The sequence below is a fragment of the Martes martes genome (assembly GCF_963455335.1).
Source record: "Martes martes genome assembly, chromosome: 9".
Classification (NCBI taxonomy): domain Eukaryota; kingdom Metazoa; phylum Chordata; class Mammalia; order Carnivora; family Mustelidae; genus Martes; species Martes martes.
In genome coordinates this window covers 114118834-114145095 of record NC_137896.1, presented here as the reverse complement: position 1 = coordinate 114145095, position 26262 = coordinate 114118834, and positions in this window count along the sequence as shown.

Below are 26262 nucleotides of genomic sequence, written 5' to 3'. Positions count from 1 at the left end.
CTGGACTCTTGGAGGAGCTGAAGTCTGAGTGCAATTGGGAATGATGGGATGAGTCAGCCAGGGTGGAAAAAAGAGCCAGCAAGGGGCCTGTGAGGGCACTGGGGCAAAACTGTCAAAAGAAACAAAGCAGGAACTTGGTCGGTGAGTGTGGAAAGTTGCAAGCAATGTGAAGCCAGGGAAGAGAAAAGGCTGTAGGAGGAGAGGAATCAGCCTCTCTCACTGATGCAGGGTCTCTCTAACCTTATCTCAGAGAAGAATACTCCTGGTCCCCCATGTGCTGGCCACACTGAAGTCCATACAATTTCCGGGATTTTCCCTGAGTGTCCCACCCTAGTGCTCTTGCCCTTATTATTATGGTTTCTTCATCCTCCCTCCTCAAAACTCCATGTCTGCTCTTACAGTCATACATCAGCCGAAGTCTAGCAGCATGGCCTCTGCTCTGAAGGCCTCTCCAGATGATCCCAGTCAAAATTATTCCCTCCTCCTCTCTCCAATCCCACTTTATAATTCTTTAGTAACACCTTTCTTGGCCTTATATCATACTTTCTCATGAGTAGATTGGTGTCTGTTCCCCTCTGCCCATCCCCCATCATTCCCACATACACACCCACACAGGATTATGGGTCCCTAAGAATCCAGGGCTCTCTGTTATTCACCTCTGCACTCCTCACAGGTCCTAACACAGATCTGGCCACATGGCAGAGTCTCAAGAATATCTGGTAAACTGAAAGGCATCATGATCCAGAAAAAGAAAAAGACATGGACACAAAGAAATCAGCAATCTACAGACTATTACTTTGGCGAGTAAACTTAAAAGTCATCTCCCCTTATTTCATAGAAATAAGTCTTCATCTTATTTCATAGAAAAGGGCTTCAGGGTTAGATAGGTGGAAATGCAAGAGGGTAAACTGTTGGGGGGGGCATGTTATTTAACTAGTGTCATGTCAGCATGGAGGAGGTCAAGCATTATCTGAGAAGGTAGAACCAGATTTTGATGGAAGAACATGAAAAAGACATTCCACGAAGGAAGGAGAGAATCAGCAAAAGTACAGCAATCAGTAAAAAAAGATGGTATGTTGAAGAAAACAATAAGTCAGTAGGGAGGGGCCAGAAGTTTCTTTAAGGGAAATAGTGGGAGATATGGCTGGAAGGGTAGGGTGGGGTCAAAATCTAGAACCCCTTAAGAATCAGATTTCAAAAAAAAAAATCAAAAAAAAAAAAAGAATCAGATTTCATACTTTATCCTGAGACACTGAGATTCTCTTAAAAGTGCTTTAATACTGGGGCACCTGGGTGCTCAGTCATTAAGCATCTGCCTTTGGCTCAGGTCATGAGCCCAGGGTCCTGGGATTCAGCCCCACATCGGGCTCCCTGCTCAGCAGGAAGCCTGCTTTCCCTCTCCCACTCCCCCTGCTCATGTTCCTGCTCTCACTGTCTCTCTCTCTCTCTCTCTCTCTCTCTCTCTCTGTCTCTCTGCCAAATAAATAAAATATTTTTAAGGTGTTTTAATATTGAGTTGACTTAAACAAGATGGTGATTTTGAAAGATGGACCAGGAAGGTGAGGGAACTGCACTGGAATCAGACTGACTAGTTAGGAAGTGGGAAATAATGAAGTCTAGACCAGAGAGTCTACAAAGGAAACCAAAAAAGAGGAAAGAGACTGAATCATCATTAAAACTTGGGAAGGATGAGGTGAAAAGGGAAACATCAAAAATGCTTTAAATGTTTCCAGCTTATATGACTGGAAGGGTAAAGATCTAAGGGGGGAAAAAGGGCGGGGTTGGGGGGGAAAGGCAGAGAAAAATAAACTGTTAGATCTGGGGAATTCCTTACAGATTATCTTGTCCAAGTAGTGAGTTTCACAGATGATGACTCCAGGCAAACAGTGGTGCTAGAGAGACCAGGAGAACTTTGCTTTCAGTCTGAGTTCTTAGAACATAGTTCTCTCATCACATTAAAGGCCAGGAATGGAAACACCCAGGGATGGAGAACAGCACTAGCCCTAAGCAGAATCACATCTGGCCCCTGGGTGGGGCTCACCCTGCTTCTCCTTCTCCCTCTGTTCTGCCCTGAACATGGGACCATCTTCTTCCCCTGGATCTCCATGGCTTCCTGCATTCCCTGCTTGGAGTCACCTCTTACCTAAGTATAAGACTTTTAATCTGGTCCCAGATTTCATCACACCTGCTTGAACCACCCTGAGTGGATACATGCTAGCTCCATGACCCCCTTTCTCCTTTCTCCTTCATCCACTCCTTCTCATTCATTCTTTCAATGTTTTTATAAATCCTGGAAATACAATGGTAAGCAAGACATGGTTACTAACCTCATAGGGCTTATATTCTATAACTGAAGGCAGGTTATCCCTTCAAAAAAGGGCTGAGATGAAAAATAAAGGGGCCTTATAATCTATGTGGAGAATCAGAGTGGCCAGAGAAGGTGCTCTCAGTAGGTGTCACCTGAGCTGAGACCTGCAGGTTGAGGAGTCCATAGCCCAGCCATATGCAAAGGCCCCCAAGACTTGATACACTCAAGCAGTTGAAAGGAGCCCAGAGAGACTGAGCACAGTGAGTAAGGGGGAGACTGACACAAGCAGGAAACCAGGTGATAAGGAGAACTCTTTAAGAAAAGAAATACATTTTAAATATAGAATTAGGTACAAAAGTAAATTTGTAAACATTTATAAGAACTAAAAGCTTAACATTATTAAATCTTTCTAATGATTTGAATATTTTATCATTATGAAGTGACCCACTCTAATAATGCTCTTTTTTTAAAGGATTTATTTTTATTCATTTGACAGAGAGAGAGCACAAGCACAGGCAAGGGGAGATGCAGAGGGAGAGGGAGAAGTAGACTCCCCACTAAGCAAGGAGCCTAATGCAGGGCTCGATCCCAGGACCCTGGGATCATGACCTGAGCCAAAGGCAGAGGCTTTAACTCACTGAGCCACCTAGATGCCTCCAAAACTTTGTTTTTAATCTTTCTCTTACAAACAGCCTATAGTGGGTATTTCTTAAATTCTGTCTTTAAAAACCTTCATCTTTTAACCAGAACACTTGGTCCCTTTAAGTCCTAGCCCTAGCTTAGTTGGATTCAAACCTGTCCTCTTCTTATATCCTTCTATTTAAGCTACCTGTTCTTTGTTCCTTATGCTCTCCTTTCCTGCCTGCCTTTGAATTGATTTTTTTTTTTTATTATTCTGTTTTCCTTCTATCTGTGCGAGTTACCACACTTTTTCCACTCTCTTATGTTTATCCTACTGCATTCTTGACATATCAAAGTCTGATGCTAACCTTTCCTTTAACTTCCCCTTGAAAAATGCAAGGACCCTGAAGTACCTTGGATCTTAGACCTTTACCTACCTCCTCTTCCCCAAGTTATATGTCACATAGTCATGTATTTTGATTGCATATAGTTTCAGAACCCCACAAAATACTATTATATAGTATTATACTATTATATAGTTAACGGACATTTAGATTCACCCACATATTTACCTTCTTCTTTGCTTTCCTTTCCTGCTACATCACAGAGCTTCCATATGGCATCATTTTCCTTCTTAACAGTGTTCTTTAAATTTTTCTTCAGCTATGGGTCTGTCAGAAATACTTATACATTTCCATCTGCAGTTTATGAGGGTTCCAATTTCTCTACATCCTTGCCAACACTTAATATCCATCTTTTTTTATTATAACCATCCTAGTGGGTGTAAAGTGGATCTCACTGTGCTTTTGATTTGCTTATTTTAATGACTAATGATGAGCATGTTTCCATGTGTTTACTGGTAATTTGTATATCTTCTTTAGAGAAATGCCTACTCTTGAATTATATATCTTTTTATTATTGAGTTGTAAGAATTCTTTATATATTCTGGATAGCAATCCCTTCTCAGATTGCTATCCAGAATATATAAAGTGCCTATCTGATAAAGGATTGGTATGCAGAATATATGAAAAACAAATATGTACTCCCATTTTGTGGCTTGTCATGATCCCAGGGTCCTGGGATTGAGTCCTGCATTGGGCTCCCTGCTCAGCCAGGAGTGTGCTTCTCCCTCTCTTGCCCCCCCACACCCCACTTGTGCTCTTTCTCTCTCTCTCTCTCTCTCTCTCTCTCTCCCCCTCCCTCTCTGCCAAATGAATAAAATAAAATCTTTTTTAAAATTTTGGTGAGTTCCAATTTATCTGTTTTTTTTTGTTATTTGTGCATTGTGAGTCATATCTAATTATTGTCTAATCCAAGACCATGAAGATTTACTCCTATTATTTCTAAGAGTTTTGTAGTTTTAGCTCTAACACTTAATTTTTATGATCCATTTCAAGTTAACTTTTATGTATGGTGTGAGGTGAGAGTATAAATTCATTCCTTTGCATATGGATTTCCAATTGTCCCAATAACATGTTTTGAAAAGATTATCCTCTCACCATTGAATTATTTTGACACTTTTGTCAAAAATCAATTTACCCTAATGTAGGGTATTATTTCTGTATTTGCAATTATATTCCATTGACCTATATGCCCATCCTCATTATTCAGCTTTGTAGTAATGTTTTCAATCAAAGTAGGAGTCCTATAAATTTGTTCTTTTCCAAGATTGTTTTGCTATTTTGAGTCCCTTGCATTGTCATATGGGTTGTTTTTCTCATGTTTTAAATTCCAGTGTCGTTAACATACAGTGTTATATTTGTTTCAAGTGTACAATATAGTAGCTCAACAAGTCCATATATTATTCAGTGCTCATCAAGATACGTGTACTCTTAATCATTCCCATATGAATTTCAAGATCAACTTGTCCATTTCTGGAAAAAAGTCAGCTAGGATTTGGACAGGGATTGTGTTGAATTTATAGATAAATTTAAGGAAGATTTATATCTTAACATTAAGTATTCCAACCCATGAACATGAAATATTTTTCCGTTCATTTAAATTTTCTTTCATTTCTTTAGCCAATATTTTGTAGTTTTCAGTGTATGAATTTTGCACTTTTGTTAAATTTGTGTCTATTTTACTTTTTTTGATGCCATTGTAAATTAAGTTGTCTTCTCAATTTTATTTTCAGAATGCTCATTGTTAGTGTATGAAATGAGATTGATTTTTATGTATTGATCCTACATCCTGCAACCTTGCTTAATTTGTTTAGTCCTAATAGTTTTTTAGTGGGTTCCTTAGGATTTTCTCTACACAAGATCACTTCATCTCTGAATACAGATAGTTTTGCTTCTGCACTTCCAATCCAGATGCTATTTCCTTCCTTACTTACTTACTCATTTATCCTAACTGACCTTGCTAGAACCTCCAGTACAACAATAAATAGAAGTGACAAGAGTAAGTATCCTTTTCTTGTTCCTGATGTTGGGAGGGAAACATTGAGTTTCCCACTTTATAGTATCTAGCTTCCTGCTGTAATGTTTACACTTCAAATTTATCTCCATGAATTTAGTAAACATAGTAGTTCTGTAGTCCATATCCAATAATTATGAAACTGATGTCTCTGTGGTCTGTGCTTTTTGGTGGTTCTGGCTTACATTGTTTTTTTCATTGGTGTGTCTCATTGTTTCTGATAGTTTTCAAACCTTTTTCCCCCAATTACCTACAGAAATAATTGAGACTTTAGATGACCTTAGATGGTCTTATCTCCTTCAGAGAGGTAATTTTGTTTTTTCTCCTTCTACCAGTTACCTGAGGACCCTAGCTATTGGGAACCAAGGTTTCCTGAGTCACCAAGATGTCCTCCCAAAGTAAAGTCATATCCCCATTCCCAATACACATCCTGTTGAGTTCTCAGGCCTGATCAGGGAATATTTCAAGTGTTTTCCTCCTTGGAGGGTGCTGAACTCCAGTCCTTTTCACTGTCTTTCCCTGGAATGGTCAAATACCACCAGGGCAAAAACATTTTTGAACATTGCAACTCTTCAGGGTCTCAACCTCCTGATTCTAATTCTTGTTTCCTTCCCACACTAAACTGCCAAAAACGTGGCTCTGTCCCAAGCATTGAACACCTCTAGGGCAGAAGCAGCTGAGGTTCATCTCTCTGAACTTTCTCAAATTAATCACAACCTCATAATTACCATTATTGTTTTTCCTCATTGTTACTTTTAAGACTATTTTTTTTTTCTGTGCAGATTTTTTAGTTGTCTTCAGAGGGAGAGTTATTACCAAAGCCAGAAGATTCTTTTCATTCTGGTAACACTGCTCTCCAAAAATTAGTGAGTATTTCTCTTTATAAATGTAACCCATCTAACTAATGAAAAATAAAAAACAAATTTGAATATCCTTGTCTTATAACTCCTAATGAAGTAAGTAATCTGAGTATTGAATTAATATCTGCTAATATGACAAAAAGAGGGACAACTAAACATCACAAGTCCCCTAGTGGAAACACTCAATGCCACTATGAAGTTGTCATCTCTAAAAACTCAAACCTCAATCTAGTCAAGCCTCTAGATCTATCTACCAGTCTGTAAGAAATACTAAAGACAAAGGGACAGGTTTAAATATATCATAAATATGCAATAAGGAAAATCCAGATTGTGAGACAGTCATGAGAAACAACTTGATTTCTTTACCAAATAAATTACAGGGGGAATAAAGAGAATTGGTGGACCTAGAGATTAAAATAGATTTATGAGATAATCAAAGAATCACAATGCATAGATCTTATTGGGATTCTTATATTTTAAAAGCTGTTAAAACTATGAAATTTATAATGTAATTGAAAATTTGAATAGTGGTTCAAAAGTAATTGATGGTATTTTTAACTAATTTTACATTTTTAAGTAAATAGTATTATTGTGGCTAAGCTTACCCAAAAGGAATACATGTGCTTATATATATTATACTATACACACATATGTACATAGATCTGTAATGGTAATGGATGAAAATTAAGGTGTCTGAGATTTGCTTAAAACTAACAAAGGAAGATGAGAAGTAGATAGGGGTGTGAAGACAAAAAAGAAAAAAAAAGAGAATACTGTGTAGAGAATGGGAGGATGGGTTGGTGGGAATAAGAATACAGAGAAGACCATTCAGGAGCTTCTTGTATTCAGAGGAGATGTGATGGTGACTCAGACTAAAATAATGAAGCAAACTAAAAGAATTTGAGACACATCTGGGACATAGCCTTGATAACGAATTGAATGTCTGAGTCAGGGAAAGGAAAGAACCACAGGTCATTACTCCATTTACAGTTTGAATAAGTGAATAGATGTGGTGTCACTTGCTGAGACAAGAGAAAACTTGAGGGTGGGTGTCACAAAGGTCAGGTTGGTGGGGAATAAACTTCTGTTGGCATTTTTTACATTTTGACCTCAAAATTTCTATGAGAAATTCATGAATGTATCAAGTATCTAATTGCCAAGGAGAGATTTGGGATGAAATGTTGTTATCAATGAGAAGATAGTTCTTAAATCTAGAAGAATTAATCAACCTGGTCAGGTGGAGAGTATAAAGGCAAACATTTATTGAAGCCTAACATATCAAGCACTCAATAGATTTATAGTCTAGATGGAAAGACAAATCCATGGTAAATGCTGTGATAAAACATGGGCAAAGCAGTATTGAGTGGGCGTGAGAGACAACATCCCTTTCTATCCTAGCTTCCATCCAGTCACATGGGATGGACCATGAATACAAGTCAACAAATGTAAACTGAATGGTGTACGCTATGTTATCACACTCTGGACTTTCCAACTTCCTCCAAAGAAAATCTCCATTTTTATTAATAACATCATTCTTTCAGCCTTGTCTTCTCACAGACTGAATTTAAAGGGCTCTAGGCACTGGGTAAGATGTCATGCCCAGTATTTTGGATGTCCTCAGTATCAGGAACAGATGAAGCCTGAAGCTGCTGGTCAGAGCAGCCATGAGCAAGCTAGACTCAAATTTTCCTTGGTCGAGGGCACTAGAACAGCCAACTAGGCTCAGGGAAGAAGCCCATCCCAGAGTACACTCTTGCTGGCTCACAAGGTCTGATTATGCAACCCCTCATGCCCTTCAAGTTTTCTCCCATGCTGAATGCACAGGCTGTGAATGAGTGCTAGTTTACAGGAACGGCTGATTCCAATCTCTTACTTGTCATGTCCTAATGTTTTACGATGTGTTGAGAAGACCCCTGGCAAAAAGACTCTGTTTAAATGTCTTTTATTATTTTCTTGTTTGCGATGTATCAGGCCAGAAGAAGTGTGTAACCTGATCAACCTAGTAAAAAATTTTAATTCCTCCCAGGAAAAATTCCACTTAGGAGGAAAGTAATGACTTTCAGAACTAATTCTCATACATCCTATCAGTGTGTTACCAAAATTGGGGTCCAGCCCTGTCAGGGGCTTCAAGTCCTCTAAAATTTTCCTAATAGTTTTTGTTCGGCAAGTTGTGTGTTCAAGCATTTGTGAAGCAGAGGCTTGGGCAGAGGGGTCCCTGAGAGTGTGTGTGGCAGTGTGTGGAAGGGATGGAGGAAAACACTTGTGAGTTAAGGGCATTCCAAGGAACATTAGCCCACTGAAACTAAAGGTCTTGCCTGCTACCATATTTTCAAAGAGCAATCACAGCTAGAGCCACAATCTCCCTTGGTTCTTACACAAGCCTGTGAAGCAAGTATAGCACCCATTACTCCCACTAAGATAAAGGAACTAAAGCTGGGGAAAGTTAAGTGACTTTTTCAGAGCCCTACAGCTTAATGGGCAGCAGCTTCAATCTCGTTGCTTCTGACCTCTGTGTCTACTTTGGTTCCTGCCCTGTGCATGGGCCAAAACTACCTTCTGCATAGTTTCGCTCCCAGATATATACAACTCCCACCTCTATTAAAGAGTCTGGAACCCATTGGAAAGGAGATTTAAGATCATATGCACAAGAGTTTCAACATCCTTCTGCACATAGTATCTTCACTCTGGTGGCTCTTACCGGGTTTCCACTTCAATTCCATGATAGTCAATGTACCGCTGGGATCACTTCATCTGAAACTCCAGTCCTTCAAAGGAACACCCATCTGTAACCCCAGTCCTTTCTTTCTAACTTAAAGGGAATATAGCAGAATCCAAGTAAGAGTAATATTAAGAATGATGGTAAAATCTGTTCTAATTTTGCTTCATGAAAGTCATTCACAAACATTGCATTATTACTAATAAGAAATTATTAGTAGCAGAAATTACTTGTGATACAGTTTCAAACTGTCACCAGAAGTTAATACCAGGTTTGTTGCCCCCATCATATTCTCTTTCATACCTACTACTGTGCCCTATTCTACACCCACCCAAGCTCATCTTCATCTACCAAGCTCTCAGCATCTCATGGGGATAAAGAGCATGGGATCTGGAGTCAGATATACTTGGGTCTGCATCCTGGCATCTACTAAGTTTCTCTAAGACAGAGTTATTTCGTAGGTAAAAAGGAGGTGGTAAGAGTGTCTCATATGGGGGCGCCTGGGTGGCTCAATGGGTTAAAGCCGCTGCCTTCGGCTCGGGTCATGATCCCAGCGTCCTGGGATCGAGTACCGCATCGGTCTCTCTGCTCAGCAGGGAGCCTGCTTCCTCCCTTCTCTCTCTGCCTGCCTCTCTGCCTACTTGTGATCTGTCTGTCAAATAAATAAACAAAATCTTTAAAAAAAAAAAAGAGTGTCTCATATGCTACTGTGAAAACTAAGTGGAGATGAAGACAGAGAGATAAATATAAATAGATATAGATGGATAGACAAGCATAGATAGATAGGTATTGTGTATGCAAGCTATCACAATGTCTGGCACACATTAACCACTGAACAAATCTCAACTATGTTTTTATTATTTCATCCCATATCTGTCTAATCCATTTTCTTCACTCTCCCTTTCTGTCAATATTTTATGGTCCCGTGTTTACTATGGAGGGAAGCTTACGTTCTGAACTCTCTGGTAAGGAAAACAAGATATTATAAACAGAAACAGAATGGGAGCCCAATCAAATGAAGCAACATTTGTAGAATCTCTCCTGCAATGTTATCAAGAGCTATATTAGTAATCCAGATGGACTAGGAGTTCAGTCATCAGTCTCCATCTGGTGCCTTGTTGAAGCAATAGCCCTCCTCTGAATTTCAAAGATTTACCCACCGAGCCACTCACTGGGTTGGTTTCCTACATAGACTTTGGGAAGGACTGCATATAGGCAAAATGGTGTTTCCTCTCTACAACCAGCATCAGCACTTCAGGGCTGGTCCCAAACCTTTGCTGAGATACTGCCCCAGTAGAAAGAAGCTGCTCTAGCTATCAAGAATGCTTCAAGAACAGTAATTGAGATCAGATCATGTGTCTGCCTCCAGAACATCCCAAGAGAGAACAGAGACATCTCTCCATGGAGGAGGCTATGCACAGATGTGCATCAGTGGAACAACAGTAAATGACTCATAAACTGTGAATCCCAACATTGCAAGTGCAGGTGTGTCAATAAGAGATAAAGCACTAACGGACAAGGCAAAAGCCCAGTGAAAAGTGAAATCATCTCAGGATGACGTGTTAATGAGTCATCAAAGAATGCATGAAATTCTGCCAGAGGAGCTGTCAGATCCATTTTTAAAAATCTTAATCTGACATTGATCTACCCACTCAAAATCTATAATGGCACCATGCCGTTTTACAGGGGATTCCCATCTGGTGTTCTTCATATCAAAAAGATACTTTATCCCTCCACAACTAGACCTCTAGTTGTGACCTCTAGGGCAGCTCTCCTGCCCCTTCACTCTCTTCCTCGGTCAACTCTCCAGCCTAGCTAGGATCTTAACTGTATTTTTATTACTTCATTTTTATTACCTATCTAATCCATTTTCTCATCAACTCTTCACTCATCAACAGTCTTCACTCCAGACTTTTTTCACTCTCTTTAAGCCCTCAAATAGAAACTCACATGGCATTCTCCCATATCCCCACCTCCAAATGCACACATGACCTAAAGCTCACAACCTGAGGAGAGGAATTCTTTAAGAAAAACAACACAAAACTGTGTATATAATATTTTGTGTTCTTAAGAAATAACACAGAGCATAAATATTTTAAAAGTGGAAAGTACCACAATGTCATAATATACAGAAACATTACACAATGTTTTAATAATTAATCGCCTGACATACCTCTATAATAATTTTTCTTAGAATTTTTTGCCTGCATACTCTTTGATCATCTCTTCATATGGTAATGTCTTTATAATATTATTTTCTACAGAGAGAACAGAAAGATAATTCAACCTTTCCCTTAGCATGGTTGATCAAAATTTCTGGGAGGGGGGTGGTTAACTGATATTTTTAAAGTTTCTATCAATTTCCTAGTTCTGTCATTGGTTATGTCAGATAAATTTTTAGGATTATTGGGGTGCCTGGGTGGTTCAGTGGGTTAAAGCCTCTGCCTTCGGTTCAGGTCATGATCCCAGGGTCCTGGGATCAAGCCCCACATCGGGCTCTCTGCTCAGCCGGGAGCCTACTTCTCCCTCTCTCTCTCTGCCTGCCTCTCTGCCTACTTGTGATCTCTATCTGTCAAATAAATAAATAAAATCTTTAAAAAATTTTAGGATTATTGCCAAATTTAGGAAAAACTTCTCTTAATTTTCTTCCATATATAACCTATAAGATATGGAAGAAATTCCTACAGATTATCTTCTGACTCCATATTTTTCAAAGTTTATTTCTCTTCCCCCATCCACATATTTCTGATGGCAAGCACTATAGAAAATATTCATGTTGTCCTATGACCTTTGGTCCTGTACCTACATGTTATGATGCCAGATTAAGTCAGTTGAATGGTTGATAGAGTATTCTGGAAACCATTCCTATACCAAGATTGCTGGAAACTGCTTAATTATACACAGAAGTAACTGAGAACAAAACAAATATATCCACTAAAGCCAAATTAAACATATTCCCAACTCAACTTCCATTAACCAGATCCCTAAATTGCCTTTGCCATTCCATTGTCAATCCAGATGAGGGCAAAGTGTAACAAAAAAGACGCTAAAGTGGAAACAGTAATCTAAACCAACTACAGTTTAAATATCTTAGTTTTGCAAATCTTATAAAAACATATGAACACATTGCTAGAAATGGGAGAGGCCCATGAAAATAAGGGTCCCAGTGCTTTAGGCATCATTAGGTTTGTGGTAAATCTACCTGTCTCTTCCTCCTCCTCTAAGGGATTTGGAGTCATCCTACATACACTTCTTCAATTTCTCTGCCTCCTATTTCAAAATATTTCCAGATCTTTAGCTATCTTTTGGCCTTTCCCTTTTCTTCTAAAGGAATATCATATCAACCCATTTGCAACACCAACTCTTCCATTTAATTCCATCTCTGATGACCTTTTATTCCAACAATTTCTTTTTTTTTTAAGTGTTCTTTTTCTTTATTTATTTACTTTTTTTTTTTTCTTATTTGAGAGAGAGAGAGAGAGTACTGGCTGGGAAAGGAGCAGAAAAAGAGAGAGAGAATCCCAAAGAGACTCCACATGTGCACAGAGCCGATGCAGGTCTCCATCTCATGACATAAGTCAAAATCAAGATTTGGACACTCAACCAGCTGAGCCACCCAGAAACCCCTCCAACAATTTCTTTTTTATCTCACTTTTTTCCACTCTGTTAGCTTCTCTGACTGAGCCTGGAAATACATCAATATCCCAACACACTTTAAAGTGTTTAGACTGCACTCATCATCTTATTCTCCACATCTGTTCTTCCTTTGTGTTCTACATTTTTATTGTGACATCCATAATCATCTCAGACCCACAGGCTAGAAGACGTTGGCATTTTTTTCCTTCCACATTAGTCCTTTTGCCAAGTTTGGTCCAGTCTACATCTATAATATCTCTCTTATCAGACTCTCCATTTTTAGATGGCCTATGATATGATAGTAAACAAATTAGGTTCCCAGTCTCTAGGCTTTCTACTCTCTAACCCAGCCAGATACTGACAGGGTGGACAATTGTTGTTTTTGTGTGCCCAGAATTTATCTTCCTTTCTTATTGTCAATAACAATGTCCCACTTTTTGGTTGAGAAACCTCTCCTCCCCCATTCTCAGTCCATGTGGGGGCATAGACCCAACTCATGAACAATCAAAGCATTCCATTTTCCTAGACACAGTGATCAGTTCAAATATGGGCATAAATGACTTCAGGCAAGCCAGGGAGATCCCAGCCTGAATTTTGGGGTTTTTTGTTCATTATTGGGAAGAAGGAACTTGTTGTGATACCCTCATTAATAAATGGGCTTAATAAAATCTTCACACACGTTCATTTTACATTTGTATTGGGATCATGATTTTACATTTTTAAAAATTATCTTTCTGGAAGTCTTCGAACAAGATGCCCAGTGAATCTACCTGACAGAGCCAAATAAACTGTGTTACTAGGAAGTGCACCCAGTAAGTGGCTTAAGCCTAGGCACATATTCTCTTTGCAAAGAAAATGTGGTGTCTGTATATATATGTGTATATATATATACACACACACACATTTATTTATTTATTTATATGAAAATATATATAATATATTGTATATAATATATAATATACATTATTATATATTATATATAATAAATATATATATTTATATATATATATATATAAAAGCACCACATTTTCTTTGTTCATTCATCCATTGATGGACACTTGGGCTGTTTCCATAATTTGGTTATTGTAAATAATGCTACTATAAACACAGGGGTGCATGTATCCCTTCAAATTAGTGTTTTTCTGTGTGTGTGTGTGTGTGTGTGTGTGTGTGTGTGTATATAAAATCCAGTGATTTAAAAAAAGAGTGAAATCTTGCCATTTGCAACTACATGGATAGAACTAGAATGTATAATGGAAAAGAAGAAAGACAGAGAGAGAGACAAACCAAGAAATAGACTCTAAACTATACAGAGCAAACTGATGATTACCAGAGGAGGTGGGTAGGGGGGAATGGGAATGGGTGAAATAGGCATTGCAGATTAATGAATATATTTACAATGATGAAAAAAATAATGAAATAAAAATTTTTAAAAGTATTTAAAAATAATGATAAAAGAAGAAGAAGCTATGTGAAGTGAGTATAACAGTTTAAGGAGATATTTAGGGGCTCCCAGGTGGCTCAGTCTGACTCTTGGTTTTGGCTTAGGTCATGATCTAAGGGTTGTGGGATCAAGCCCCATGTTGGGTTCTGCACTCAGCAAGAGTCTGCTTGGGATTCTCTCTGCCTCTGCCCCTCCCCCAGCTCATGCACACATGTTCTCTCTCTCTCTCTCTCAAATAAATAAATAGGTAAAATCTTTAAAAAAAAAAAGTTAGAGGAAATTTTCAAACTTGAAACTTAAGTAAATAAAATAATTTAAATTAAAAAAGAAAAAAAATCAAAATGTCTTCCCTACCACTCTTCTGGAACTCCCAAACCTCCTCATGCAGCAAAAGACCAATCTCTGGCACAGCAGATGACCCTCAGGACCCTACTTCTGTAATGGCCAATGTCCATTGTGAATGGTAGGTCCATGCCTTACTGGTTCCTAAATAACATTTTTAATATCACCCCAACTTCTACTTCCTTTCACTTTCTATATATTCTTTTCCCTTTTTCTACCATCAAATTTTAATGATTTTATTGTTTGCTTTTTTCTATTAGAATTTGCTTTTATGCTGTAAGATTGATTGAATTCATAGTAATTCTTTGTATTTTTATCAAATCTTTTTAACATTATATTTTATGTTCTATTTAAATTGCATCTTCTTATTTAAAGAAAAAATATACTTTGATTCCTTTTCAAATCTGTCTGGTCATTTCTTGATAGTCTCCTTCCTTATTAATATTTTTAAATCCTCTTTAATTTTTTTAAAGGTGTTAAACATTCCTCTTTTTTTACGGTCTACATCTAATGATTTCTATATATGTTGGTCAGGCTTCACGTTTTGCTGTTTTCTGACCCTTATTCACAATGACTGGTTTTCTTATCTGTTTAGTACTTCGTTCAGGTTCATTGAAACTTAACTGTAGACTGTTATACTCATGATCACATTTTGTTAAAGCTAAAAGATAGAGATTGAAATCAGCAAAGGTAATGTGGCTGACCTTATTTACTCAGTCTTTAGTCCCTTCAGATGTCAACTGATAGTACTTGGCCCGAGGCACCCATCATAAATCACATTTTCAGTATAACCTATCTAGTGCGCCCCAAGGCCACAGGTAAACAAAAACAGGCAGGATATGCCCAGCTAGTCAGAAGATCAACAAGAAAATAGAAGACTCAAACACTATAAACCAACTACACATAACAGATATCTATAGAACATTCCTCTCAACAATATCAGAATATGCATTTTCCCCTGTGTACATAAAATATCTTCTAGAGTAAAACATGTATGTCACAAGATAAGCCTCAAATTTTTAAATTATCCAAAGTATGTTCTCTGACACAGTGGCATTAAATTAGAAATCAACACAAGATGACATTCTGGACACTGATAAATACTGTGTAGATTAAATAGAAAACTTCAAAATAACCAAAAAGTCAAAGAAGACATCACAAGGGAAATTAGAAAATACTTGCAGATGAATAAAAAATTTTAAAAGACAACATACCAACAGTTATGAGATACAGCTAAGGCAGTGCTCAGAGGGAAATGTATAACTACAAATACCTATATTGAAAAAGAAGACTTCAAGTCAGTGTCCCAGTGTCTAGACCCACAGTTTAGCCTTTTAGGCTAGTGAACTCATAGTAGCAGCTTTGCTAGGACAGTATTCTCAAAAGCCTTGTAGGCCTCCTGTGTATGTTATAGGGTTCCACATCATTAGATAAGTGGGTCTCTACAGATCCTTCCTGGATAACCATCTCTACCCCTAATTTCTGCTGGGATAGCTGATCGTTTGCATGAATCCCACACTTACTCTCTTCAACAAAATGCTGACCAGTCATACCTTGGACTTCTCTTCAAAGCATGCTTTTCCAAAAATAAGCTTCCTAATTTTAGCACCCTTTGCAATCTAGATAGGCCAAGAACATTTCGAATCATCAAGTGCTGGTTCCACTTTGTTTAACAAATCCCTCTTCAGTTTATTTCATTCCTCTCACATTTTACTATAAGCAGCAAGGAAAAATAAGGCTGCACCTTCCTTCACTAAAAATCTCCTTAGTTAAATATCTACATTCATTGTTTATAAGTTCTGATTTCAAACCAAGAGTAGAACACAATTCAGCCAAGTCTTCTGCTGTTTTATAATAAAGACTGCTTTTCCTCCAGCTTCCAGTAACATGCTCCTCATATTCTTCTGAGGTGTCACCAGAAACACCTTAACATTCATATTTTTACTAACATTCTCTTCATGATGATGTATGAACTCCTAAGATGAAAGACACTTTCTCTACCATGCTCTTCACTTTCTTCTGAACTCTCAAAAGAATCACCTTTAACGTTCACATCTTGGTAATTTAGGCTTTTTCTATCGTGCACCTCAAAACTCTTCTACCTTCTACTAATTACTCAATTTGAAAGACAACCCCACAGTTTTAGGTATTTGTGAGGTATTTGTTTAGGTATTATTTGCTGCTTCCCAGTGCCAAAATCTGTATTAGTTTCCTGGGGCTCCCAAAACAAATTACTACAAATGTGGTGGCTTAAAACAATATTGAGGGATACCTGGATGGCTCAGTCTGTTAAGCATCTGCCTTCAGCTCAGGTCATGATCCCTAGGTCCTGGATTGAGTCCTGCACCAGGCTCTTTGCCTAACAGAGTGCCTGCTTCTCCCTCTGCCTGCTGCTCCCCCTGCTTGTGCTCTCTCCATCTGACAAATAAGTAAATAAAAACTTTTTAAAAAATAGAAGTGAATTCTCTCATGGCCCTGGGTCCAAAGTCTGAGATCAAGGTCTCAGCAACACTGCTTCCTTCTGAATTCTGAAGAAGACTGTTCCATGCTTCTCTCCAACTTCCTGGTGGCTCTGTCCTTCCTTGACATTCCTTGGCTTGCAGATGCATCACTCCATCACTCCATTCTCTATCATCACACAGCTGGCACCATGCTTCCCTGTGTCTTTTCTTTTCTGCTCTCATGAGGACACTCATCACCAGATTTAGGGCCCACCCTAATCCATGGTGATCTCATCTGGAGATCCCCACCTTAGTTACATTTCCAAGGCACTTACTCCAAATAAGATCAGATTCTGAGGTTCTGGGTGGATCTATCTTTTGGGAGATACTGTTCAACCCACTATATTGTACAACTCTGAAAATACTAAAACCATTATATTATATTCTTCAAGTGGGTGAATGTTATGGTATCTGAATTATATCTCAATAAAGAAGTTTAAAAGAAAGATATAATAATCAACTAATGAGTCATTGAACACTGCATCAAAGACTAGTTATGTACTATACAGTGGCTGAATGAATATAATTTTAAAAAGAGTCTTAATATTTAATGCAATTTGGCAATCTCTATATTTTAATTATTTTTTTAGAATATTTATATTTAATGTTAATATTGGTAGGGTGGGGCTTATGTCTATCATTTTGCTATTTATTTTCTATTTGTCCCATTTGTTCTTTATTCTATTTTCCCTCTTTTCCTATTTAGATAGTGAGAGATCACCCAAAGAGAGAGAAAGAAATAGAGACAGAGATATTTATTTTGGGGAACAGGCTCACCTGTATATGGAGGAGGAAATTCTAGAAACCATAGGGCAGACCAGCAGGCTGGAAATTCAAGTAAGGGTTGATGTTACAGTCTTGAGTTGGAAATTCATAGAACAGCCAGCAGGCTAGAAATCCAGACAGAATTTCTGTTACAGTTTTGTGGCAGAATTCCTTCTTCTCCAGAAAACCTCAGTTTTGCTCCTTATGTCTTCAGTTGATTAGATGAGGCCCTATCCATATTATGAGAGTAATCTTTACTTAAGGTCAACTGATTGGAGGGGTGCCTGGATGACTTAGTTGGAAGAGCATGTGACTCTTGATCTTGGGGTCCTGAGTTGAGGCCCCATGTTGGGCATACAGATTACTTAAACAATTTAAAAATATCCAAAAAATATTTTAAAGTCAACTCGTTGTAAATATTAATCATATCTACAAAATACCTTTACAGCAACATCTAGACTAGTGTTTTACCAAACAACTGGGCACTATCACCTAGCTAAGTTGACACAAAAAATTAACCGTCACAGATGGAAACAGGCTAACCACACTAACGGAAGTTAAAAGAAAGTTGGAATGGCTATGTTAATACTACAAAAAGCAGATTTCAAAGTAAAGAATGTTGTCATAGATAAAGAAGGACATTTCCTAATGATAGAGATGTCAGTTTTTCAAGAGGGCAAAGCAATCTAATCATACCTAAGAAGAGAACTTTAAAATATGTTAAATAAGAAGTGAAAGAACTGCAAAGAGTAAGAGACAAATTGCAAAGAGAAATACAATTATAGCCAAATATTTCAATACCCAACTCTCAATAATTGAAAAAAACAGGCTGAAAGAAAATCAGTAAAGATACAGAAGATTTGAACAACACTGTCAACCAAATTGAACTGATTGAGATTTATAGAGCACCCACCCAAAACAGCAAAATACATACTTTTAATTTAATAAATTATACACACGTTTACCAAGAAAGACCATGTTTGAGGTCATGAAACTAGTCTCAATATATTTAAAATAAGTCATACAAAGTTATGTTTTGTGACCATATGAAATCAAAACAGAAATAAGTAACAGAAAGTTATGTGGAAAATTCTCAAATATTTGAAAACTAAGAGCCACTTATAAATAACCTGAGAGTCAAAGCAAAAAATCAAATAAGTAAACAGAAAGTATTTTGAACTAAATGAAAGTTAAAGCTGAACATAAAAGAATTTGTGAGATACTGCTAACACAGTGCTTAGGGAGAATTCATAGCATTAAATGTCTATGTAGGAAAAACAACAACAACAACAACAAGGTTCATAAATCAATGGCCTCAGCTTCCATGAAAGGAAAACAGAAAATAAGAACAAATTAAACAGTCAGAAGTAATGAAGTAATTAAGATCAAAACAGAAATCAAACAAATAGAAAACAGAACAATAGATAAAAATCAACCAAACCAAAACCTGGTTTTTTTGAGAATTATGATAAAATTGATAAGCCTTAGTTACACTAATAAGGAAAAAAAGAAAGAACATACCAATTGCTAATTACCAAAAAGAAAGATGTAACAACACCACAGAGTCCATAAAATTAAAAGGATTAAAAAATAACTGCTATGTTGCTACAAATTTGGGTATTCGTCCTTTCTGATGGAGGCATAATACTCCATAGTGTATATGGACCACATCTTCCTTATCCATTCATCCGTTGAATGGGCATCTTGGTTCTTTCCACAGTTTGGCGACTGTGGCCATTGCTGCTATGAACATTGGGGTACAGATGGCCCTTCTTTTCACTACATCTGTATCTTTGGGGTAAATACCCAGTAGTGCAATTGCAGGGTCAGAGGGAAGCTCTATTTTTAATTTCTTGAGGAATCTCCACACTGTTCTCCAAAGTGGCTGCACCAACTTGCATTCCCACCAACAGTGTAAGAGGGTTCCCCTTTCTCCACATCCTCTCCAACACACATTGTTGGACGGGACTGGAAGAGATTATGCTGAGTGAAATAAGTCAAGCAGAGAGAGTCAAGTATCATATGGTTTCACTTATTTGTGGAGCATAACAAATAATATGGAGGACAAGGGTAGATGGAGAGGAGAAGGGAGTTGAGGGAAATTTGAAGGGGAGGTGAACCATGAGAGACTATGGACTCTGAAAAACAACCTGAGGGTTTTGAAGGGTTGGGGGGTGGGAGGTTGGGGGAACCAGGTGGTGGGTATTAGGGAGGGCATGGATTGCATGGAGCACTGGGTGTGGTGAAAAAACAATGAATACTGTTACGCTGAAAAGAAATAAAAATTAAAAAAAAACTACTATGAACAACTTTATGTCAAAAAAATTTACAGCTTAGGTGAAAAGGAAAAATTCTTTACTTGATAATTTATGAAGGTTCACTTAAGAAGAAATATATAAACTGATAGCCTTATATCTATTAAGGAAATATAATTTATATTTAAAAACCTACCAACTAAAAATCTCTAGACATAGATGCCTCATAGCATCTATTTTTGGAAGAAAGAATGCCAATAACAATTCTACACAAACTTCCAGAAAATTGAAGATGAGAGTATACTTTCCAAAACTCACTCTATGTGGCCTGCATTACCCTAGTACCAAAAGAAGACATTATAGTAAAAGAAAATCACATATCAATATCCCTCATAAATATACATGCAAAAATTCTAGACAAAATTTAGCAATTATACTCCAACAATTAAAAAAATAGTAATGTACCATGACCAAGTGGGTCTTCCCCCAGAAAGAAATTGATTCAAAAAATCAACTGAAACAGGGGCACCTGGGTGGCTCAGTGGGTTAAAGCCTCTGCCTTTGGCTCAGGTCATGATCCCAGGGTCCTGGGATCGAGCCCCACATCGGGCTCTCTGCTCAGAGGGGAGCCTGCTTCCTCCTCTCTCTCTGCTTGCCTCTCTGCCTTCTTGTGATCTCTGTCTGTCAAATAAATAAATAAAATCTTAAAAAAAAAATCAACTGAAACAATTCACCATACTAACAAATCTAAAAAAGACAAATCATATGATCACCTTAACAGACTCAGAAAAAGCTTTTGACAAAATGCAATATCCATTCCTGTTTTAAAAAAAAAAAATCTTAGCAAACTAGGATAAAGTAGTAAACTTCCTCACCTCATAAAGAGCATCTACCAAAAAACCTACAGCTAACAACATAGTTAATGGTGAAAACCTGAATGCTTTCCACTAGGTCAGGATAAAGACAAGAACATTTGCTCTCACAACTTTATGCAACATGGAACTGGAGTTTCAAACCAGTGGAACCAGGCAACAAAAAGAAAGGCATACAGATTTGAAAGAAAGAAGTAAAACTTTATTTATTTGAGACAGTATAATCATTTATGTAGAAAATCTATTAGAATCCACAACAAAACTACTAGAACTAATAAATAAATCTAGTAAGGTTGCAGACACAAGAGCAATACATACAAAAACTATTTTTATGCAAAAACTTAAAAATAATACCATCAAAAAATATGAAGTACTTAGGGATAAATCCGACCAAAAATGTGAAGTGTATACTAAAAAATAAAGAACATAGCTCAGAGAAACTAAAGATCCAAATAAATGGAGACATATTCTGTTTCTGAGTTAGACAACAAAATATTGTTAAGATGTCAAATCTTCCCAAATGCCCAGTAGGAATTTTTGTAGAAATTGACAACCTGATACCAAAATTCGTATCAAAATACAAATGATATAGGATAGCCAAAGAAACTTTGAGGGGAAAAAAAGAACAAAGTTGGGAAGCAAGCATGGCCTGATTTCAAGGTTTAGTAAAAAACTACAAAAATGGGGGAAGAGCAAGATGGCAGAGGGGTAGAACTAAATATCATCGGGTCCCAGGAGTTCAGATAGATAGTTATCAAACCATTCTGAACACCTACAAACTCAACAGGAGATCAAAGAGAAGAAGAGTAGCAATTCTAGGAACAGAAAAGTGACCACCTTCTAGAAGGTAAGATGTGCAGAGACGTGAATCCAAAGTGACAGGAAGATAGACCATGGGGCGAGGGGCCAGCTCCCTGCAAGAGGTGGAGCAGCAGAGCACAAAACCAGAACCTTTAGAAATCTGCTCCCCAGAGGGATGTGACTCCAGAGACCAAGCAGGGGGTAGAGCCCTCGTGGGGACAGTGTGGTCTCAGGACCTTGGGGTCACAGAAAGCTCAGGGGTGTATGAGTATAGCAGAGCTGCCAGGTATTGGAGCAGGGAAGCCGGCTACAGAGATGGAGCTGAGGAGTGTGCTCTCAGCTTGGGGTTACCTTAAATCATGATCTATAGCACAGTCAGGCTACTGCTCTTCAAGCAGGGACCCCACAAGTGGCAGATCCAGAGAGACCCCCTTCCTTCCAGGAGCATGTGGCAGGAATCTGCTAGGTTTGGAGACTCCAAATGGGCCTGAGCACCAGAGATAGAAATGCCCTGTCACAAGCCGGTGAGCTCAGAGTACAGCCAGAGACCAGGGAGACGGGAGAGATTGACTGCTTTTCTCTGAGGGTGCACTGAGGTGTGGGGCCCTGAGCAGTTGTCTCCTCCGGGCCGGAGATTGGGAGGCCACCATCTTCATTCCCATCCTCCAAAGCTGTAGGGAAAGCGTTCAGGGAACAAAAGTTCCCGAGAGAGAACCCAAGCAGATTGCTTAGGCTGGCCCCTGGCAAGGGCAGTGTGATTCGGCCTCAGGCAAAGACATTTGAGCATCATGACAAAAGTCCTCCCCCAGAAGATTAGCAAGAACATCCAGGCAAGACCTAGTTCACTGATCAAGGAAAAGAGCAGAATTCCAGAGGAGGGGAAAGCAAAGCATGGAATTCATGGCTTTTTCCCCATGATTCTTTAGTCTTGCAAAATTAATTAAATTTTTAAAATTTTATTTCTTCTTATTCTATTTCCTTTAATTTTTCCTCTTTCTTATGTTAATCTTTTTTAAACTATTTTATCCTATCAATACCTTTTTAAAAATTATTTTTTAACTTTCATTATTATAGTCATATTTTATCCTTTCATTTTATTTAAACTTATTTTTTGTATACATATAGGTTTTTCTTTCTTTAAAATTTTGGGGTACAATTTCTTCCAACAGATCAAAATATGCCCTAAATCTAGCACATGGCTTTGTTCTAGTCTGCAGGCTAATCACATTTTTTCCTCTTTTTTTTTCTTTATTCAACCAATTTCCTATTCTATCAATTCCTTTCTTAAAAACTTTTTAAATTTTTATCCTTACAGTCATATTCCATCCCTTCATTGTGTTTACCCTTATTTGTGTGTGTGTGTGTGTGTGTGTGTATATATATATGTATGTATGTATGTGTATATGTATATGTGTGTGTGTATGTGTGTGTGTGTGTGTGTGTGTGTGTATATATATATATATATATATATATATATATATATATATATATTTCTTTAAAATTTTGGAAAGAAGTTTCTTCTAACAGACCAAAATACACCCAAGATCAAGTGTGTGGCTCTGTTCTATTCACCATCCCAGGAGGGAGGGAATATATATATATATTCCCTTCTTTCTTCTCCCCCTCCCTGTTTCACTGTTTCAGGTCTCTTCTGATTTGGTTAGTGTATATTTTTCTGGGGCCATTGCTACCATTTTAGTATTTTATTCCCTCATTCATCTATTCTTAGCTGGATAAAATGACAAAGCAGAAAAACTCACCCCCCCAAAAAAGAACAAGAGGTGGTACCGATGGCTGGGAACCGAATACAGACTTTAGTAAGATGTCAGAACTAGACTTCAGAATGACGATTATCAAGGTGGTAGCTGGGCTTAAAAAAAGCATGGAAGATATTAGTGAATCCCTTTCTGGAGAAATTCTTTTAGAATTTCTTTTAGAAATTCTTTTAGAACTAAAATCCAACCAAGGCGGAATCAAAAAAGCTACTTATGAGGTACAATGAAAAATGGAGGCTCTTACTGTTAGGATAAAAGAGGTATAAGAGAGAATTAGTGATATAGAAGACCAAATGATGGAGAATAAAGAAACTGAGAAAAAGAGAGACAAACAACTACTGGAGAACTAGGAGAAAATCTGAGAGATAAGTGATATCATCAGATGAAACAATATTAGAATAATCGGGATTCCAGAAGAAGAAGAAAGAGAGAGAGGGGCAGAGGGTATATTGGAGGAAATTATAGCAGAGAACTTCCCTAATTTGGCAAAGGGAACAAGCATCAAAATCCAGGAGGCACAGAAAACAACTTCAAAAATCAATAAAAATAGGTCAACACCCCATCATCTAATAGTAAAACTTACAAGTCTCAGTGACAAAGAGAAAATCCTGAAAGCAGCTCAGGACAAGAGGTCTGTAACATACAATGATAGATATCCAACTGGCAGCAGACTTATCCACAGAGACCTGGCAGGCCAGAAAGAACTGGCATGATATATTCAGAACACTAAACAAGAAAAATATGCAGCCAAGAATATTATACCCAGCTAGGCTGTCATTGAAAATAGAAGGAGAGATAAAAAAGCTTCCAGGAACCTGAGGGTTTTGAAGGGGCGGGGGATTGGAGGTTGGGGGAGCAAGGTGGTGGGTATTAAGGAGGGCATGTATTGCATGGAGCACTGGGTGTGGTACAAAAACAATGAATACTGTTACGCTGAAAAGAAATTTAAAAAAATAAAAGATAAAAAATGGAAAAAAAAAAAAAAAGCTTCCAGGACAAACAAAAACTTTTTTTGGTAAACACCAAACCAGATCTACAGAAAATATTGAAAAGGGTCCTCTAAGCAAAGAAAGAGACTAAAAGACCAGAAAGGAACAGAGACAATATACAGTAACAGTCACCTTACAGGAAATACAATGGCACTAACTTCATACCTTTCAGTAGTTATATTGAATGAAAATGGGCTAAATACCCCAATCAAAAGACACAGGATATCAGAATGGATAAAAAAAAAAAACCCATCAATATGCTGTCTGCAAGAAACTGATTTTAGAGCCAAAGACACCCCCAGATTTAAAGTGAGGGGGTGGAAAACAATTTACCTTGCTAATGGATACCAAAAGAAAGCTGGGGTGGCAATCCTTATATCAGATCAATTAGATTTTAAGACAAAGACTATAATAAGAGATGAAGAAGGACACTATATCATACTCAAAGTGTCTGTTCAATGGGAAGATCTAACAAATTTAAATATCTATGCTCCTAACATGGGAGCAGCCAGTTATATAAATCAATTAATAACAAAATCAAAGAAACACATCCACAATAATACAATAATAGTAGGGGACTTTAACACTCCCCTCACTGAAATGGACAGATCATCCAAGCAAAAGATCAACAAGGAAATCAAGGCCTTAAATGACACACTGGACCAGATGGAATCACAGATCTATTCAGAACATTCCATCCCAAAGCAACAGAATACACATTCTTCTCTAGTGCACATGAAACATTCTTCAGAATAGATCACATCCTGGGTCACAAATCAGATCTTAACCAGTACCAAAAGATCAGGATCATTCCCTGCATATTTTTAGACCACAATGCTTGGAAATAGAACTCAACCACAAGAGGAGAGATCACAACCAACATCAAATAAATACAAACAATTATAAGAACATATTATGAGCAACTATATACACCAGCAAATTTGACAGTCTGGAAGAAATGGATGCATTCCTAGAGACATGTAAACTACCAAAACTGAACCAGGAAGAAATAGAAAACCTGAACAGATCCATAACCAGTAAGGAGACTGAAGCATTCATCAAAAATCTCCCAACAAATAGGAGCCCAGGGCCAAGAGCTACCAGTGGAATTCTACCAAACATTTAGAGAAGAATTAATACTTGTTCTCAAACGTTTAAAAAAGAATTGAAAAAGAAGAAAGAAGAAACTTTTCCAAAAAAGAGAAATGGAAGGAAAACTTCCAAACTCATTTTATGAGGCCAGCATTACATTGATCCCAAAACCAAAGAGTCCATCAAAAAGGAGAATTACAGACCAATATCCTTGATGAGCACAGATGCAAAAATACTAGCCAATAGGAACCAACAGTACATTAAAAGGATCATCCACCACAACCAAGTGGGATTTATTCCTGGGCTGCAAGGTTGGTTCAACATCCATAAATCAATCAATGTGACACAGTACATTAATAAAAGGAACAAGAACCATAGGATACTCTCAATAGATGCTGAAAAAAAGCATTTGACAAAGTACAGCATCTTTTCTTGATAAAAACTCTTCAAAGGGTAGGGATAGAGGGTACATACCTCAATATCATCAAAACCATCTATGAAAAACCCACTGCAAATATCATTCTCAATGGGGAAAACTGAGAGCTTTTCCCCCAAGGTCAGGAACACGGCAGGGATGTCCATTATCATCACTGCTATTCAACATAGAACTAGAAGTCCTAGCCTCAGTAATCAGACAACAAAAAGAAATTAAAGGCATCCAAATTGGCAAAGAAGAAGTCAAACTATCACTCTTTGCAGTTGATATGATAGTTTATGTGGAAACCCCAAAAGACTCCACTCCAAATCTGCTAGAACTCATATAGGAATTCAGTAAAGTGTCAGGATATAAAATCCTTGCACAGAAATCAATTGCATTTCTATACACCAACAGCAAGACAGAAGAGAAATTAAGGAGTCAATCCCATTTAT